The following is a 17,651-nucleotide window of genomic DNA, read 5'->3' on the forward strand; positions in this document are numbered from 1 at the left end:
GCCGGCCTTTGAGGTAGCCACCTGACCCCGTGCGATGGTGAAGCATCTTCTTCGCAGCATTTTTCTTGTTTGTCTCCGACATCTTCTTACTCTTATCCGATGTCTTGTGGGCCACAAATGCGGGCCATTGATCTCTGCTCTTCTCATATTTTCCCTTGAATTCTGGTGTCTCTTCTTTGTCGACAAACCTTTTCAGCTCATTCTTCCACCTCCTGAATAGCTCTGCCATCTTCTTAAGAGCAGTAGACTTAATTAATTGCTCTATAACCGGCTTCTCCAGATCCTCCGCTGGCGGTAGGGTGAAATTTGCCTTCAGCTCCTTCCAAAGATCATCTTTCTGCATATCATTGACATAAGACACCTCAGGGTCTTCTTTAGTCGGCTTAAATCATTGGTGGATGCTGATCGGGATCTTGTCCCTAACAAGAACCCCGCACTGAGCAGTAAATGCATCCTTCGTCCGGATGGGTTCAATAGGTAGGCCGTCGCGCACGATTGCTGTGATCTCAAACCTTTCATCCTCGCGCAAATTTTTCTTCGGGCCTCGTCTCTTTACCGAAGTTGTGCTCGATCCGGAGGGCTAGAAAAAAGAAGAAAGACGAGAGTTAATTAATATGTGTACCTACCAAAACAATGAATGCATCAATTAGCTAGTCTCAGCACAGGCTTAACTAATATATTTACCTGGCCGGACTCTGTTCGGTCATCGGAGCCGTCACCCTGTTCTTCCGGACCTGCTTCTTCACCTTGCTGTTCTTCCGGACCTGCTTCTTCACCCTGCCGTTCTTCCAGACCATCATTGTCGTTAAGAAAACACGACATGACATCACCTCCGTCTAAGATTATGTCCCGCAACCTCTCTTCTGCTTCCTCGTCTCGTCCGTGCTCCATTGTTTCTGCAAATATAACATGGCAATTATTACACAAGCATGACAACACGTGGATATATTAGTTTGGGTGTACTCCTCGAGAGTTTTCACTGTCGAAGTTATCCTGGAGGGGGTAATATCGACAATGATGAGATACATACACGGGAAAATAATGTTATCGGGGAGCGGGTATATCGACCCCCCACGTGTTGAAGTTATCGGGAGGGGTACATTTATATTGACAACGACAATATATGTACATGGGAAAATAATATTATCGGGGAGGGGGTATATCGACCCCCCCCCCCCACGTTATGAAGTTATCGGGAGGGGTACATTTATATCGACAACGACGATATACGTACATGGGAAAATAATATTATCGGGGAGGGGGTATATATATCGACCCCCCCCCCCCCCACGTGTTGAATTTATCGGGAGGGGTTTATATATCGACAACGACGACATAGGTACATGGGAACATAATATTATCGGGCAGGTGGCATATCGACCCCCCCCCCCACGTGTTGAAGTTATCGGGAGGGGGTATATATATATCGACCCCCCCTCGTGTTGAAGTTACCGGGAGGGGGTAATATCGACAACGATGAGATACATACACGGGAAAATAATGTTATCGGGGAGGGGGTATATCGACGATGACAGACCTGATAAAACATAAGAAAACGAAGAAGAAATAAAAAGAGGAGAAGAAGAAAGGAATAGCTAGAGGAGAAGATCGAAGAAAAAAAAGAAGAAAAAAAAAGAGGAGAAGAAGAAAGGAATAGAGGAGAAGAAGAGAAAATAGAATATTCTAATATTCTATTTTCTCTTCTTCTCCTCTATTCCTTTCTTCTTCTCCTCTTCTTTTTCTTCTTTTTTCTTCTTCTTATTTATTTCTCCTCTTCTTCCTCTCCCCTCTTCTTCTCCTTTCTTCCTCTTCTTATTTCCTTTTTCCTCTCATTCTTTTTCTTCTTCTTCCTTCTTAAAAATACATGAAGTATTATTGCCTAATTCATTGTTCATATGAATATACAAACATTTGCATATTTACAATAATTAATATCACCAAAAAAAATCTATGAACAGAAAAAAATCCTAATTTTTCTAAAAATTATCTTTTGCATATATACATGAACATATATATACACAGAGAACATATATACATATATATAAAAAACAAGCATATATAAGAAAAAAAGCATATATATATGAAACAAAATGCTAGCTAGGGAGGGCGCCGGCCGGACAAGGAGGACAGCGGGGTCGGCGGCGAGGATGGCGACGGGGCAGTGGGCGCGCGCTCGGGGTAGGGGGCGCGGGCGACGACAGCGGCGGGCCGGGGCGGCGCGCGTCGGGGAAGGGGCCGGCGCGGGCGATGGCGAGGGCGGGCCGGGGCGGCGTGCGTCGGGGCAGGGACGCGGGCGACGGCGACGGGGGCGGGCCGGGGTGGCGCGCGTCGGGGCAGGGGCGCGGGCGACGGCGACGACGGGGACGTGCCGGGGCGGGCGGCGTCGGGGCAGCCTGGCGGCGTCGGCGTCGTCGGGGGCGGCAACTGCAAGATGAGAGTGAAAATTTCCTAAGTGTGGACTTATATAGCAGAGCCTTTAGTCCCGGTTCGTGGCAGCAACCGGGACTAAAGGTGGGCATTAGTCCCGGTTGGTGCCAACAACCGGGACCAAAGGCCACTTGTCAGCAGCCCAAAGGGCGGGAAGCGGCGGCCTTTGGTCCCGGTTGGTGGCACCAAACGGGACTAAAGGGGGTCATTGGTACCGGTTCGTGGCACCAACCGGGACCAAAGGCCTTGTGCTGCTGCGCCCGCGTCGAAAGTTTAGTCCCACCTCGCTAGTTGAGAGGGGTGCGCAGTGGTTTATAAGCCCCACTGCCGCACCCCTCTCGAGCTTCTCTCCATTGCAGGCTTACGGGCCTAATTGTCACTGCTATGCCTGTGGGCCTACTGGGCCTCCTGCGGGCCTGAATCCTGGCCCATGGATGGGTTTCTAGTCGTATTCAGGCCGTGGGGACCCAGTAGGTGGCACTTTTTTGTTTTTTGTTGCTTTATTTATTTTATTTTCTTTTGTTTTTTGCTTTATTTTTTAATTTTTTATGCTTTTAGTTTTAGAAAAATTATAAACTTTTTGTTAATGCCATTAGTTTTCAAATTTGAAAATATTTTTTTTGTTTTTTTTTGTTGCTTTATTTATTTTATTTTGTTTCTACTTACAACAAAATACTTATTGTTGCTATTTTTATTTTTTATTTTTCAGTTTTTTTGTTTTGTTTTCTGCATTATTTATTTTCTTTTGTTTTTTGTTTTATTTTTTAATTCTTTTTGCTTTTAGTTTTAGAAAAATTATAAACTTTCTGTTAGTACCATTAGTTTTCAAATTAGAATAGTTAAAATTTGAGTACTTTGAAATTTGTGTGAATCACAAGTTTGTGATTAACTTTACCAATGGCCCACGTGGCTGCCCTCTTGAGAGTGTTCTTGGTGAGAACATTGTTGACAAGGAGCGAACCGGGATTAATGGTATTACGAGGGCCAAACCATAAGACATTAAAGTATTTGAAATGAACTCTAAAAAAGTTGGCATAGCATGTGCATGTACAAAACGGAGAATGGTATCATACTTGTCTGTTACAAAGTTGGCATGGTATCATCATAATAGTTGCGGGAGAAAGTCTTCACTTTTTCTTCGCTTGTGTCATTTGCTTATTGCGCCGTAACTATGGATAATCTTCATCGTTTATCAGGATGCTTGGGTCAGCCTTGACTTTGAAGGGAGGAATTTCATGAAACTTTTCATAATCTTCAGACATGTCTGTCTTGCCCTCCACTCCCACGATGTCCCTTTTTCCTGAAAGAACTATGTGGCGCTTTGGCTCATCGTATGATGTATTAGCTTCCTTATCTTTTCTTTTTCCCGGCCTGGTAGACATGTCCTTCACATAGATAACCTGTGCCACATCATTGGCTAGGACGAACAGTTTGTCAGTGTACCCAAGATTTTTCAGATCCACTGTTGTCATTCCGTACTGTGGGTCTACCTGTACCCCGCCTCCTGACAGATTGACCCATTTGCACTTAAACAAAGGGACCTTAAAATCATGTCCGTAGTCAAGTTCCCATATGTCGACTATGTAACCATAATATGTGTCCTTTCCCCTCTCGGTTGTTGCATCAAAGCGGACACCGCTGTTTTGGTTGGTGCTCTTTCGATCTTGGTCAATCATCTAAAATACAGTCAAAGATGGTCCCCTGGACAACAAGTACAGCTCATCACAAACAGTGTTGTCACCTCTGAGACGTGTTTCCAACCAACTGCTGAAAGTCCTGATGTGTTCACATGTAATCCAGTCGTCGCACTGCTCCGAGTGTTTGGAGCGCAGACTGTTCTTGTGTTCATCGACATACGGGGTCACCAAGGTAGAGTTCTGTAGAACTGTGTAGTGTGCTTGAGACCAAGAATATCCGTCCCTGCATATTATTGAGTCCCTTCCAAGCGTGCCTTTTCCAGTCAGTCTCCCCTCATACCGCGATTTAGGGAGACCTATCTTCTTAAGGCCAGGAATGAAGTCAACACAAAACCCGATGACATCCTCTGTTTGATGGCCCATGGAGATGCTTCCTTCTGGCCTAGCGCGGTTACAGACATATTTCTTTAGGACTCCCATGAACCTCTCAAAGGGGAACATATTGTGTAGAAATACGGGCCCCGGAATGACAATCTCATCGACTAGATGAACTAGGACGTGCGTCATGATATTGAAGAAGGATGGTGGGAACACCAGCTCGAAACTGACAAGATATTGCGCCACATCACTCCTTTGCCTTGGTATGATTTCTGGATCGATCACCTTCTGAGAGATTGCATTGAGGAATGCACATAGCTTCACAATGGCTAATCGGACGTTTTCCGGTAGAAGCCCCCTCAATGCAACTGGAAGCAGTTGCGTCATAATCACGTGGCAGTCATGAGACTTTAGGTTTTGGAACTTTTTCTCTCGCATATTTATTATTCCCTTTATATTCGATGAGAAGCCAGTCAGGACCTTCATACTGAGCAGGCATTCAAAGAAAATTTCTTTCTCTTCTTTCGTAAGAGCGTAGCTGGAAGGACCTTCATACTACTTCGGAGGCATGTCGTCTTTTTCGTGCAAACATTGCAGGTCCTCCCGTGCCTCAGGTGTATCTTTTGTCTTCCCATACACGCCCAAGAAGCCTAACAGGTTCACGCAAAGGTTCTTCGTCACGTGCATCACGTCGATTGAAGAGCGGATCTCTAGCTCTTTCCAGTAGGGTAGGTCGAAGAATATAGATTTCTTCTTCCACATGGGTGCGCCTCCCTCAGTATCATTCGAAACAGCTAGTCCACCGGAACCCTTTCCAAAGATTACGTGTAAATCATTGACCATAGCAAGTATGTGATCACCGGTACGCACGGCGGGCTTCTTCCGGTGATCTGCCTCGCCTTTGAAATGCTTGCCTTTCTTTCGACATTGATGGTTGGTCGGGAGAAATCGATGATGGCCCACATACACATTCTTCCTGCATCTGTCCAGGTATATACTTTCGGTGTCATCCAAACAGTGCGTGCATGCGTGGTATCCCTTGTTTGTCTGTCCTGAAAGGTTACTGAGAGCGGGCCAATCGTTTATGGTCACGAACAACAACGCCTTTAGGTTAAATTCCTCTTGTTTGTGCTCATCCCACGTACGTACACCGTTTCCATTCCACAGCTGTAAAAGTTCTTCAACTAATGGCCATAGGTACACATCAATGTCGTTGCCGGGTTGCTTAGGGCCTTGGATGAGAACTGGCATCATAATAAACTTCCGCTTCATGCACATCCAAGGAGGAAGGTTATACATACATAGAGTCACGGGCCAGGTGCTGTGATTGCTGCTCTGCTCCCCGAAAGGATTAATGCCATCCACGCTTAAAGCAAACCATACGTTCCTTGGGTCCTTTGCAAACTCATCCCAGTACTTTCTCTCGATTTTTCTCCACTGCGACCCGTCAGCGGGTGCTCTCAACTTCCGTCTTTCTTACGGTCCTCATTGTGCCATCGCATCAACTTGGCGTGCTCTCCGTTTCTGAACAGACGTTTCAACCGTGGTATTATAGGAGCATACCACATCACCTTCGCAGGAACCCTCTTCCTGGGGGGCTCACCGTCAACATCACCAGGGTCATCTCGTCTGATCTTATACCGTAATGCACCGCATACCGGGCATGCGTTCAGATCCTTGTATGCACCGCGGTAGAGGATGCAGTCATTAGGGCATGTATGTATCTTCTGCACCTCCAATCCTAAAGGGCATATGAGCTTCTTTGCTGCGTATGTACTGTCGGGCAATTCGTTATCCTTTGGAAGCTTCTTCTTCAATATTTTCAGTAGCTTCTCAAATCCTTTGCCAGGCACAGCATTCTCTGCCTTCCACTGCAGCAATTCTAGTACGGTACCGAGCTTTGTGTTGCCATCTTCGCAATTGGGGTACAACCCTTTTTTCTGATCCTCTAACATGCGATCGAACTTCAGCTTTTCCTTTTGACTTTCGCATTGCGTCCTTGCATCGACAATGACCCGGCGGAGATCATCATCATCGGGCACATCATCTGGTTCCTCTTGATCTTCAGCAACTTCACCTGTTGCAGCATCATTGGGCACATCGTCTGGTTCCTCTTGATCTTCACCAGCTCCCCCCGTTGCAGCATCACCGTATTCAGGGGGCACATAGTTGTCATCGTACTCTTCTTCTTCGCCGTCTTCCATCATAACCCCTATTTCTACGTGTCTTGTCCAAACATTATAGTGTGGCATGAAACCCTTGTAAAGCAGGTGGGTGTGAAGGATTTTCCGGTCAGAGTAAGACTTCGTATTCCCACAATTAGGGCATGGACAACACATAAAACCATTCTGCTTGTTTGCCTCAGCCGCTTCGAGAAATTCATGCACGCCCTTAATGTACTCAGAGGTGTGTCTGTCACCGTACATCCATTGCTGGTTCATCGGCGTGCGTTATATATAAGTGTGTCAAAAACCATTACAGAACATCATGAATAAATAATTAAGTGACCAAATTAATATAAGTTCATCATCACATTAAAACCAAAGTACATACATAGTTCTCATCTAACAACATATAGCTCTCCAGAGCATCTAATTAATTAAACCATACATTGAAACTATGTAAAACATTTCAATGCGAAAACAAACGCAATCATAATCGCAACCAAGTTAACAATTGATCCAATGGCATAATGATACCAAGCCTCGGTATGAACGGCATATTTTCTAATCTTTCTAATCTTCAAGCGCATTGCATCCATCTTGATCTTGTGATCATCGACGACATCCGCAACATGCAACTTCAATATCATCTTCTCCTCCTCAATTTTTTTATTTTTTTGCTTCAATAAATTGTTTTCTTCTTCAACTAAATTTAACCTCTCAACAATAGGGTCGGTTGGAATTTCTGGTTCACATACCTCCTAGATAAATAAAATCTATGTCACTTTGGTCGGCATAATTTTCATAAACAATAAATGAACCAGTAGTTATGAAGATAATATATACCACATCCTAATCATAGACAGGACGAGGGCCGACGGGGGCCGATACCAAAACCATCGCACTATATAAGATGCAATAATAAAAGTAAGAAAATGATACAAGTATCTATCTAAACATACAAGTAAGAATATTTTTCCTTTCAGAAAGAAGATAAGAACAAGAGGCTCACCACAGTGGTGCCGGTGATGAGATCGGCGCGGGTGATCGACGACGGTGAAGACGGGGCCGGGGCATGATGAACCGTTAAACCTAGACAAATATTGAGGAAAATGGAGCTTGGAGGTCGAGATTGGAGAGGAGAAAGCTTAAGTAGTGTGGCTCGGGCATTCCATCGAACACCTTGTGTGCATAGGAGGTGAGCTAGAGCACCACCAAGCCCTCTCCCCCTCGGCCAGAAAAAACAGAGCAGTGTGCTCTGCTCTTGCGCGAGGGGGTATATATAGGCACCACCATTGGTCCCGGTTGGTGGCATGAACCGGGACTAAAGGGGAGCCTTTGGTCCCGGTTCATGCCTCCAACCAGGGCCAATGGTGGTGGGCCAGGAGCCAGGACCATTGGTCCCGGTTCGTCCCACAAACCGGGACCAAAAGGTCCAGATGAACCGGGACCAATGGCCCACGTGGCCCAGCCGGCCCCCTGGGCTCATGAACCGGGTCCAATGCACCCATTGGTCCCGGTTCTAGAGTGAACCGGGACTAATGGGCTTACCCGGCCTGAACCTTTGCCCCATTTTCTACTAGTGTTGGTCGCTCGATGGTTTCTGCAGGTTCCGTAAAGTAAGAAACTGTTGGTCCTATTCTGAATTCTAATAATGTTGATCACCAGGGACAGAGAGATCAGAGGACGGATGGAAGGGATGGCGACAACGTTATATTCGAAAGGGAATAACGCTGGAATACCTTGCTGTTGCTACCTGTAAGAGTGCATAATTATGAAGTAAATTACTCGGCACTGCTTAGTTGCCAAACTTGACAGTTGCTAAGACCTTCTGTCGACAAGATACACAAACATACAATTGCATGGTAAGTTAACGTCTTCTGATGGATTTTGTTTGCCTTTCTTGACAAGAAAACTATAACTATTTGCTTATACCAGCGACATGAGAAGTATATTCATTGATTTCATGTGGACTAACTTACTGGATGATTTTATTCATTTCTTATAGCTTCACTCAAATAATTCTCCCTATATTTTTGGGTAATTCATTTCATCCAATAGTTGATAGTTGCTTCATTATTACAAAAATTGATCAGACCAGGAAAAGAGATCTTACGATAGTTTTTTCGTTATTACGAAAAATTCATCAGAGAGAAAAATAAATCTTATCTGATAGTTTGTTCTTTTCCCCCATTATCTGAGAAAAGTTCTCCCTAGATTGCGGATGCAGTCATGGCATGAGATTGTTAAGAGTAAAGACATGCATATGGGTACTTTCCATTGGCACATCACTCTGTAATGAAAATAATAGCATCATATTTTATTTACCCAACTATTGTTCTCCAAAACTAATATTATTTGCTTTCTACAGGTACTATGTAGAGTATTCAAAGAGGTCATCTTCATGAAACTAGCAGAGGATAGACATTAGGAAAAATGAGAGATGAGGTGAGTTTTTGTTGTTCACCATCCAATTCAAGCATCACACAAATTAAGCATTACTATTCAAAGGATGTAGAGTTAACCTGTTCATCCTTTCTAGAGGAATTAATAAGTTAAAATTTGTATCCCGTTGCAACGCACGGGTTTTTTGCTAGTCTATCCCTAATAGTAAAGCACGGATTGACTCCGTGGGTTCACCTTCACAATACGCTTTCTTCTCATGTCATATTACGCTTTTACAATTTGTATAGACAAAATCATAATATAAACGAGGTGGTATTATTAGGGAAAGATAGAACCCGCAGTCCCAGCCCAACCCTTGCTGAACCGTGCTGCATCTTCCTGCGCGGTCTGGCCTGGGCCGGCGCGCTTCCCTTGGCCGAGCTGGGCCAGCTACGCATCTTCCTGCGCGGTCTGGCCTGGGCCAGCGCGCTTCCCTGGGCTGAGCTGGGCCAGCTACACATCCTTTTTTCAGTGAAAGGCAACAATCAGCAAAAAGTTAAGGACGCCAATAACTACCGAACGTTTGGGCTGGGAGACCCCCAACCCGAATGACTCGTTCGTACTGGAGGGGAGATCGATGTGAACGAATCCGTTCGGCAGGAGAGCCCCCAACGCGAACGCCCCTCCCCGTCGACCCTACAGCTCGGTAGCAAAAAAAGCCCAATATTTTTTTGCTGTGCCAGATTAAAGCCCATATTTTTCCTGTGCTATGAAACAAAAATGTGATCAACTTTAAAAGCACAAAAAATGCCATGGGTAAAAAGAATTTGTTTTTCTTTGCAATGACCCAGAGGAAAAATAGTCATGGAATTTCCACCATATAAATAAAAAACATTGCCATGGAAGATTCATAGTAAAAAATGCCATGGTATTTTAATTAAATTTTCATATATTGTATACACAATTTGAACACAAAACTATGTGCGAGGAATTTGCCATGGTGTGGTAGTATAAATTGCCATCTTTAAAAAGTACAATTGCCATGGCACTAAAGAATAAAATTCCCATCATGAAAATTAATGAAAAGAAAGGAATTTTCTATGGTCCATGATCTCAGACATAAATTTCCATGATCTCAAAACATAAATTTACATTTGTTTAAAAAAAATTAGCTAACTATAATGAAATGTTTACACATGGCAAATTTAGTAAGTTTTTCTTCAGAAAAAGATGGCAAATTCAGGAGACTTTTCACTAAACCACATGGCAACTTTTTGGGAAACTGTAACAGGTACATGGATTTTTGTTGGAAAAGATGGCAAAAGAACACTCATGAAAAATAATCTAGGAAACACGTCCTACACGATAAAAAATTTGCCATGCTATGTAGTGAATGAACTTTTTTTCTGCCATGGAAATAAAAGTTAAATATTTGCCATGGCGATCTGGGTAAATTTGCCATGGCAAAAATAAAAATAAAAAACTTGCCATGGCCATAAAAGTTAAGAGTTGCCATGGCAATTTAGGTAAATTTGACATGTCAATTAAGGTAATTTTGCCATGGCAAAAATAAATAGTTAATCTTATTGCCATAATATTTTACTATATACATGAAGAAACAAAAAAATGTGGATTGAAAAATGCCATGGCAAATAAAGAAGTAAAATTTTCCATGGATGTAAAAGTTAATTTGCCATGGCAAGTAAAGAATTAAATTTGCCATGAAGAAAAGTAAAAGTAAAAAAAGTTTCCATGTATGTAAAGAAGTAAATTACCATGTACGTAAAGGTTAAGTTGCCATGGCAAAACAAAAAAAAGTTTAATTTGGCATGGCGCTTTAAAAAAGGCAAAAATTGCCATGGCAAAAAGATGGTAAAGTTGCCATGGCTATAAAACTAAATTTGCCATGTTGCAAAAAGAAATAATTTCGCCATGCCATTGTTCCAAAAATTTGACATGGTCCATGCACTAGAAATGCCATGATGCATAAAAAATAAATTTGCCATCACAATGAACTCTATTTGTCATCGTCCCATGAAAATGTAATTGCCATGGCAAAACATTCTTTGGATGGACTTTGTAAAAGAGAAAAAACGAACCATGGCAAATAATGCTTTTAGTTGCCATGGCAAAAAACACATCCATAAAAAAACTGATTTTAGTTGCCATGGCAAGTTTTCCATGTTTTTGAACATCTTAGATTGCTATGTTTTTGAACATCTTAATTTGCCATGTTTTTTAACATCTTAAAAATAAAGAATTTTGACATGTTTGCCATGGCAAGTTTTCCATGTCAAGTTTTCCATGATTGAGACAGGCCATGATATTAGGACAAAAACAATCAGAAATATTGTCATGTGAATGAACTGACAAATTATAAAGTTGCCACGGTCCGAGAATTTGTAATAATCTAAGAAATTGCCATGTTTTGCTAAACATCGTGGTTAGAAATTGCCATGTATTATAGGACCAAAAAACTAAATTTTTGTACTACTCACATGGTAAAGTTAGTAACTAAATAAATCACAGCAGAAAATTGTGTTCTACTCAGATTTAAGCGTAGCATGGCAAATTTAGGGACTATTTCATATACAAACCGTGGCAGAAATGTGTTAAAAAGCTCATAGTAGCATCTAGCAAAAAATATCATCATACATCAGTTAAAAATGGGGCGTAGTACATGTGTACACACAAAAAATGCAGAAGGGAGCGGCAGCGCATCGACCTGTCGGATCCCTTCGGCCGTGGTATTGCTCGAGCTCGATGAGCACCTCCCCGCTGGGCTCCCTTCTTAGAATGGACGCCGACACGCCGTCGGTGAGGAGCCCATTGCCCCCTCCATGGACACATGGCGCTGTCCCAGGGAACTCGTCGCAGGGCACCCGCCTCCGCTCTCCGCCCGGTGCACGCCGGGAACCCGTCGCTGCCTTCCCCAAGTCACCTGACGAGAGCGAAGATGGCACGATGCTTCATTGCTCCGCCGCCGTTGCTGCTCCTGTACGGCCCAGTCATCGCCGTGCCCGCCCTCTCCGTGTGACCGCACCTCGAGCCGGTCGGTGAGTTTGAGGAGGGGAGACGACCGAGATGCCCGCCGTCGCGGCGCAGGCGAGCAGGCAGCGCTCTGCCTCCGCCACGGCCACACCTCTAGCCGGTGGGCGCGGACCAGTCACGCCGCTCTCCACTCAGCATCGGCTGCCGCGACAGCGCGGACGAGCGGGCGGAGCTCGCCCTTCGCCACGAGGATCACGCCGGCGAGGATCACGCGGATGGATGCGGTCTCGACCGCCCAACGCAGCGGCGCGAGGACAGTGACGATCTAGCTCACAGATAAGCTGTGGAGAGGAAGAGTGGGTGAGAGCAAGAAAAGGATAAGGCTGGGAGGGAGGGGTGGGGGCAAAGGAGACGAGGTCGTTCGATGGAAAATCCCGAACTAATTTTCTCTGTCACCTGCTCTAAGATTTGTGCAAATCATCTGACGGCAGTCGAGGCGTTCGGGTCCAAATGCCAAAATCCCTCACGTTCGGGAGTTATTGATCCCGAAAGTTAATAGAGCTCGTGTGGGATTCAAATGCTGGACCATCCCACAAATATAAGGGCGCAACCAGCTGGGAAAGCATGCACTTTTCGATGATAACATGGTTTGCTTTCCAATAGTCCCACCTCTATTATTTTTACCAAATCTTTACTTAATAATAAAGCAAATTGAGTTTCTTTCGTCCGTCATGGCATTTTTCAGAAAAGTCTCTCTATTTCATAGAATTCAACCCACAGTCCTGTTTTAAGTCAAAACAAATCATTATTTTCGTATTTTACAGAAAAGTCCCTGTGTTTTCTTGAAATCGACCCGCCGTTCGGATTTAAGTCACACCCAAACCGTTATTTTACATTTTTCGAAAACCCCCCCTGACGTTTTAGGTAATTCAGCCGCGGATCATATTTAAGTCAAACAAATACTTTTTTAAATCATCCATATCTTTTAAACCGTAACTCCAATTTGAACATGTTATATATGAAATTTGATTAGAGAAATATGTAGAAGATGAATATGAGATTATTTTTACCTATTAAGTATTTTTAAATATTATTTTAGAATATATTTAAATCAAACAAATGATTTTCTAAATTATTCGTATCTTTTAAACCGTAACTTTGATTTTAACATATTATATATGAAATTTTATTACAAAAATGTGTGGAATCTAAATATGATGTTAATTTTACCTGTTAAATATTTTTAAAATATTATTTTGGAAGCAAACTTATAATTTCTAGCGCAAGATCTGTTTTTCTTTAGTACCGGCGGCGATCCGGATTGCAAATAAACACCCCACTATAACCATATAGGGAAAAGAAAACAACGATAACTACACATGCATACCTCTGAAAAATGTCGCAGGAGAAAACAACAAATTTCTCATCGCGAGAGTGAGAGAGAGAGAGCGAGGGAGTAGAGAGAGGGCGAGAGAGACGCCTTAGGATTAATCATTTTCAAACACGTTTTTTGTTGTTTTGTGTGAACACCGAGGCCATTGCCGACGAGGGTGAGAAGGAGGATAAGCGGCAACACAAATATGATGCCTCGCAAAAATAAAAGAGATGGACCTATTGAGTGATGGTTGTTGGGTTAAGAGCGTGTGTTATGTTTTTTCTCCCGTTGCAACGCACGGGCTCTTTTGCTAGTTCTACTAATTTATATACCTTCACAAGTTGCCTATCAACAAGCCTCGAGAAGCGAGAAATAAGGGATCAAATAAATCAACTTCAAAAATTGAGTGGTCAATGCACTGCTGCTGATTGGCTGGCTAATTATTGTAAAAGGTATCTTAAGGAATTAAGTCAGCGTTGCATGTAGAATCAGCGGGAAGGAAGGACAAATGGAACCCCGGCCGTGCATGCATGCGAGCTCCGGTGATAGATCAATTCCGCCCATTAAATTATGTTGCTCCCTTGAGATTTTTTTCTTCTAAAATCCCGAACGGATTTTCTAAATTTTACGTGAATGAACCCCAAACGGATTTGTGGGCGATATGTTTGAATCTCCAAGAAGCTTCAGCGAGGGGCGCAGGTGCATGCGTTCGGGTTGTTGCTGCAAGCGAGTTCATCCATTTTTTTTAACACAACTAAAATATTTTTTAAGAGAAAAAGCAAGTGTGTTAATTGGACAGTGGGCTGGTTCGTTGTTGTTGCAAGCGAGTTCATCCATTTTTTTAACACAACTAAACTATTTTTTAAGAGAAAAAGCAAATGTGTTAATTGGACAGTAGGCTGGTTCAAATTCTTGAGATAGCCCCAAGAAACTTAAAGGGATGGATGAAGTAGATTTCAATCTAATGGTTTTGTTCAACTCTGATTTATTCATGGATGGTCTCAATAGATTGTCGTACAAAAATCATACCAAAAATATTGCATGTCTATCATGGTTTTCAACGCCAGACTAATGTGCACTTCTACTAGACCTCAGCATGCGCCTCCCCGTTGCTGCCAGGTTGCACCGTTTGGATGTTTTATTAGTGTCGCGTTGACGAGTGTTTTGGTGACATCCAATTGTCTTTCCCGTTGCAACGAACGGGCATATTGTGCTAGTCTATTCCTAATAATAAAGCACGGATTGACTCCGTGGGTTCACCGTCACAATACGCTTTCGCCCAGTCATAATACGTTTTTACGATTCGTGTAGACAAAATCGTAATATAAATGAGGTGGTACTAATTAGCTCTAGCTAGATTGGTTGGTTGATTCGTGTCAACAGGCGCTCTCTTCCGAAAGTCCACCGATTACGTGGCCTCGACCTCGTTGCTATCAGCAGCGGCAGCAAGCATGCAGCGGCAAAGGGAGTCCGGCGAGGACATCGTGATCGTGGGAGCCGGGCTCACCGGGCTCGCCGCCGCGCTCACCGGGCTCGCCGCTGCGCTCGGGCTGCACGGGAAAGGGGTGAGGAGCATGGTGCTGGAGTCGTCCCCGGCGCTCCGGGCCTCGGGGTTCGCCTTCGCCACCTGGCCCAACGCCTTCCGCGCGCTCGACGCCCTCGGCGTCGGCGACCAGATCAGGAAGCTCCACCTGCACATCCAAGGGCTGCGCGTCATGTCAGCGTCCACGGGTGAGATAGCGAAGGAAGTGGACTTCAGGGACGAGTTCCGTTGTGTCAGGCGGGACATGCTGCTGTAGGTCCTGGCGGCGGAGTTGCCGACGGGCACCATCCGCTACTCCTCCAGGATCGTGTCCATCGACGACGGCGACGGCGACGACGCCAAGATGCTCCACCTCGCTGACGGCTCGACTCTCCGGGCAAAGGTGCTGGTCAGCTACAACGGGATCAACTCCGTGGTGGCAAGATGGCTGGGGCTCACCTGTTGGGACAAACCCGGTCCGGCGACGAACGCCGCGTACCCTCCGGCGACACGAACGCCGGACGAACCCCTCTCTCTCTTTCACCCGCTCGAACAGAGGTAGAAAAAAGGAGCACAGCACACTGGATTTTTTCAGACGACGAACGCCATGCCGCACAAACGGCGCTACGCCGACGAACGGCGCCTCGGCCGCACGCACGACCTATTCTTTTTTTACTCAGCTCAAATTGTGGCTCACACCACGTACAAGGAGGGGCTTTTTATGCCTAGGTGCACTCACGCGGTCTAGTTGCCAAACCGGCCACTAATCACGCACGGATGATCCCTATCTCTCCTAGAATATCTCTAAGATGCACTACTGGCTAACAACCCATTCGTGCATGCATATCTCCTAACGTGCTACATGCACTAGCTGGCTCCGGCCGTTCGCAACGGCCCCTGCGCAACGCGCCGGACGCACCAACGTGACACACACATAGATGACCATGGAGAACCGTGGTTTATTCCTAACAATCTCCTCCTAAACCACGACGTCGTCATCATGGCCGTCACTACAGCCTCCACCATGCGTGACGCAGTCTTTATCATCTTCCTCATCTTCGGTTGCGGAACATACGCCATCTCCTCCGGTTCCGGCAACGCATGCCGGTGACAGCCGCAGCACTACGCATCTCCTCAGGCTGACACACGGCCCAGAGCTCCACCGCGCAGCCGCCGACGAACGCCGCAACCGCTGGCACGTGTCCGGCATGGGGAACGACACCACCGCGCGCCTCAACGCTGACGTGCGGCGCCTCCATGCCGTCTCGCCGTGCCGCGCCTCCACTGCTTCCTCGCCGCGCCACCACGGCCTCTGTGCCATCATGCTCGCTGCGGACTCACCGCGGATCGACAAGGCTCTGATGCCAATTGTTGGGACAAACCCGGTCCGGCGACGAACGCCGCGTACCCTCCGGCGACACGAACGCCGGACGAACCCCTCTCTCTCTTTCACCCGCTCGAACAGAGGTAGAAAAAAGGAGCACAGCACACTGGATTTTTTCAGACGACGAACGCCATGCCGCACAAACGGCGCCTCGGCCGCACGCACGACCTATTCTTTTTTTACTCAGCTCAAACTGTGGCTCACACCACGTACAAGGAGGGGCTTTTTATGCCCAGGTGCACTCACGCGGTCTAGTTGCCAAACCGGCCACTAATCACGCACGGATGATCCCTATCTCTCCTAGAATATCTCTAAGATGCACTACTGGCTAACAACCCATTCGTGCATGCATATCTCCTAACGTGCTACATGCACTAGCTGGCTCCGGCCGTTCGCAACGGCCCCTGCGCAACGCGCCGGACGCACCAACGTGACACACACATAGATGACCATGGAGAACCGTGGTTTATTCCTAACATCACCAAGCCGTCGGGCGCTCGGCCACGCCGGCCCTCGCGCGTTACCCCCGACGGCCATGGTTTCCTGCCAAGGTTCTTGCTGGCCGGCGTGGCCTGGGCACTTGGGCGGCAAAACGGCTCGTGGTGGCACGGCGGCACGATGGTGCGTGCGACGCGGCCTTGGCCCATCGCAGTGGTGCCAAGAACGCGATGCTCGCGGCCAGGTAGGCCAAGGCGCGTGGGTTGTTCGGGAACGCGGTTGCCGTTGATGCATGGTGGTGACGGCCAGGAGCGGTGCAGCGACTCCTGCAGGCAGACGTGTGATGCTCGCGACAGCGCACGGGAGGCGGAGGCATGCGAGTGAGAGCCGGCGACGCGCATCAGATGGCAATGGCATTGAGGCTCGGCACCGGCACACCAGCGGCAGCCAGCAACGCAGCGAGCGGCTGCATCGAGCCGTGATGCGAAAACCAGCATTCCAGCAGTTGCCTAACAGCCCGAGCATGCACTGCTGCGGAGCCAAAGCACGGCGGCGAGTGCAACCTGTTCGGGAACGGCTGCACGCTGGCTAACACTCGAGGCAGCTCCCAAACAGTAATATTTCTCCATATATTACACACGTATTCTATTTATTTCTCTTCACAATTTTTTAATTTCATCGTACGTATAGCAATGTATGGATATGCACAGTGCCAATGCATCTGATAACAACGCAAGTCCCTCCCATTGCATGTTGTATTTTTTATATGGACTACATAGTTCTGCAAGTGAACATATATATGCCAACAAAGCGAGCTTATACTGGATTTTATTACTATTGTGCTCAAGTTATAGTATGAAGCTTTAATTAGCACTTAATTACTCTTCTTGCCATGCTTGCAAAGGTAGAGGGATCACGCCTCATATGCAGAGTTACGCCACATATGCAGAGT

At 45.8% G+C, this 17,651-nt stretch overlaps 1 pseudogene; it reads left to right on the forward strand.

The window, feature by feature from the left end:
- The first annotated feature begins 14,806 nt into the window (after positions 1-14,806).
- Positions 14,807-17,181, forward strand: LOC125547262 (monooxygenase 2-like; annotated as a pseudogene).
- Positions 17,182-17,651: the final 470 nt, after the last annotated feature.

This window comes from Triticum urartu, chromosome 3A (genome assembly GCF_056163025.1).
Source record: "Triticum urartu cultivar PI428250 chromosome 3A, HENAU_Tu73, whole genome shotgun sequence".
Taxonomy (NCBI): domain Eukaryota; kingdom Viridiplantae; phylum Streptophyta; class Magnoliopsida; order Poales; family Poaceae; genus Triticum; species Triticum urartu.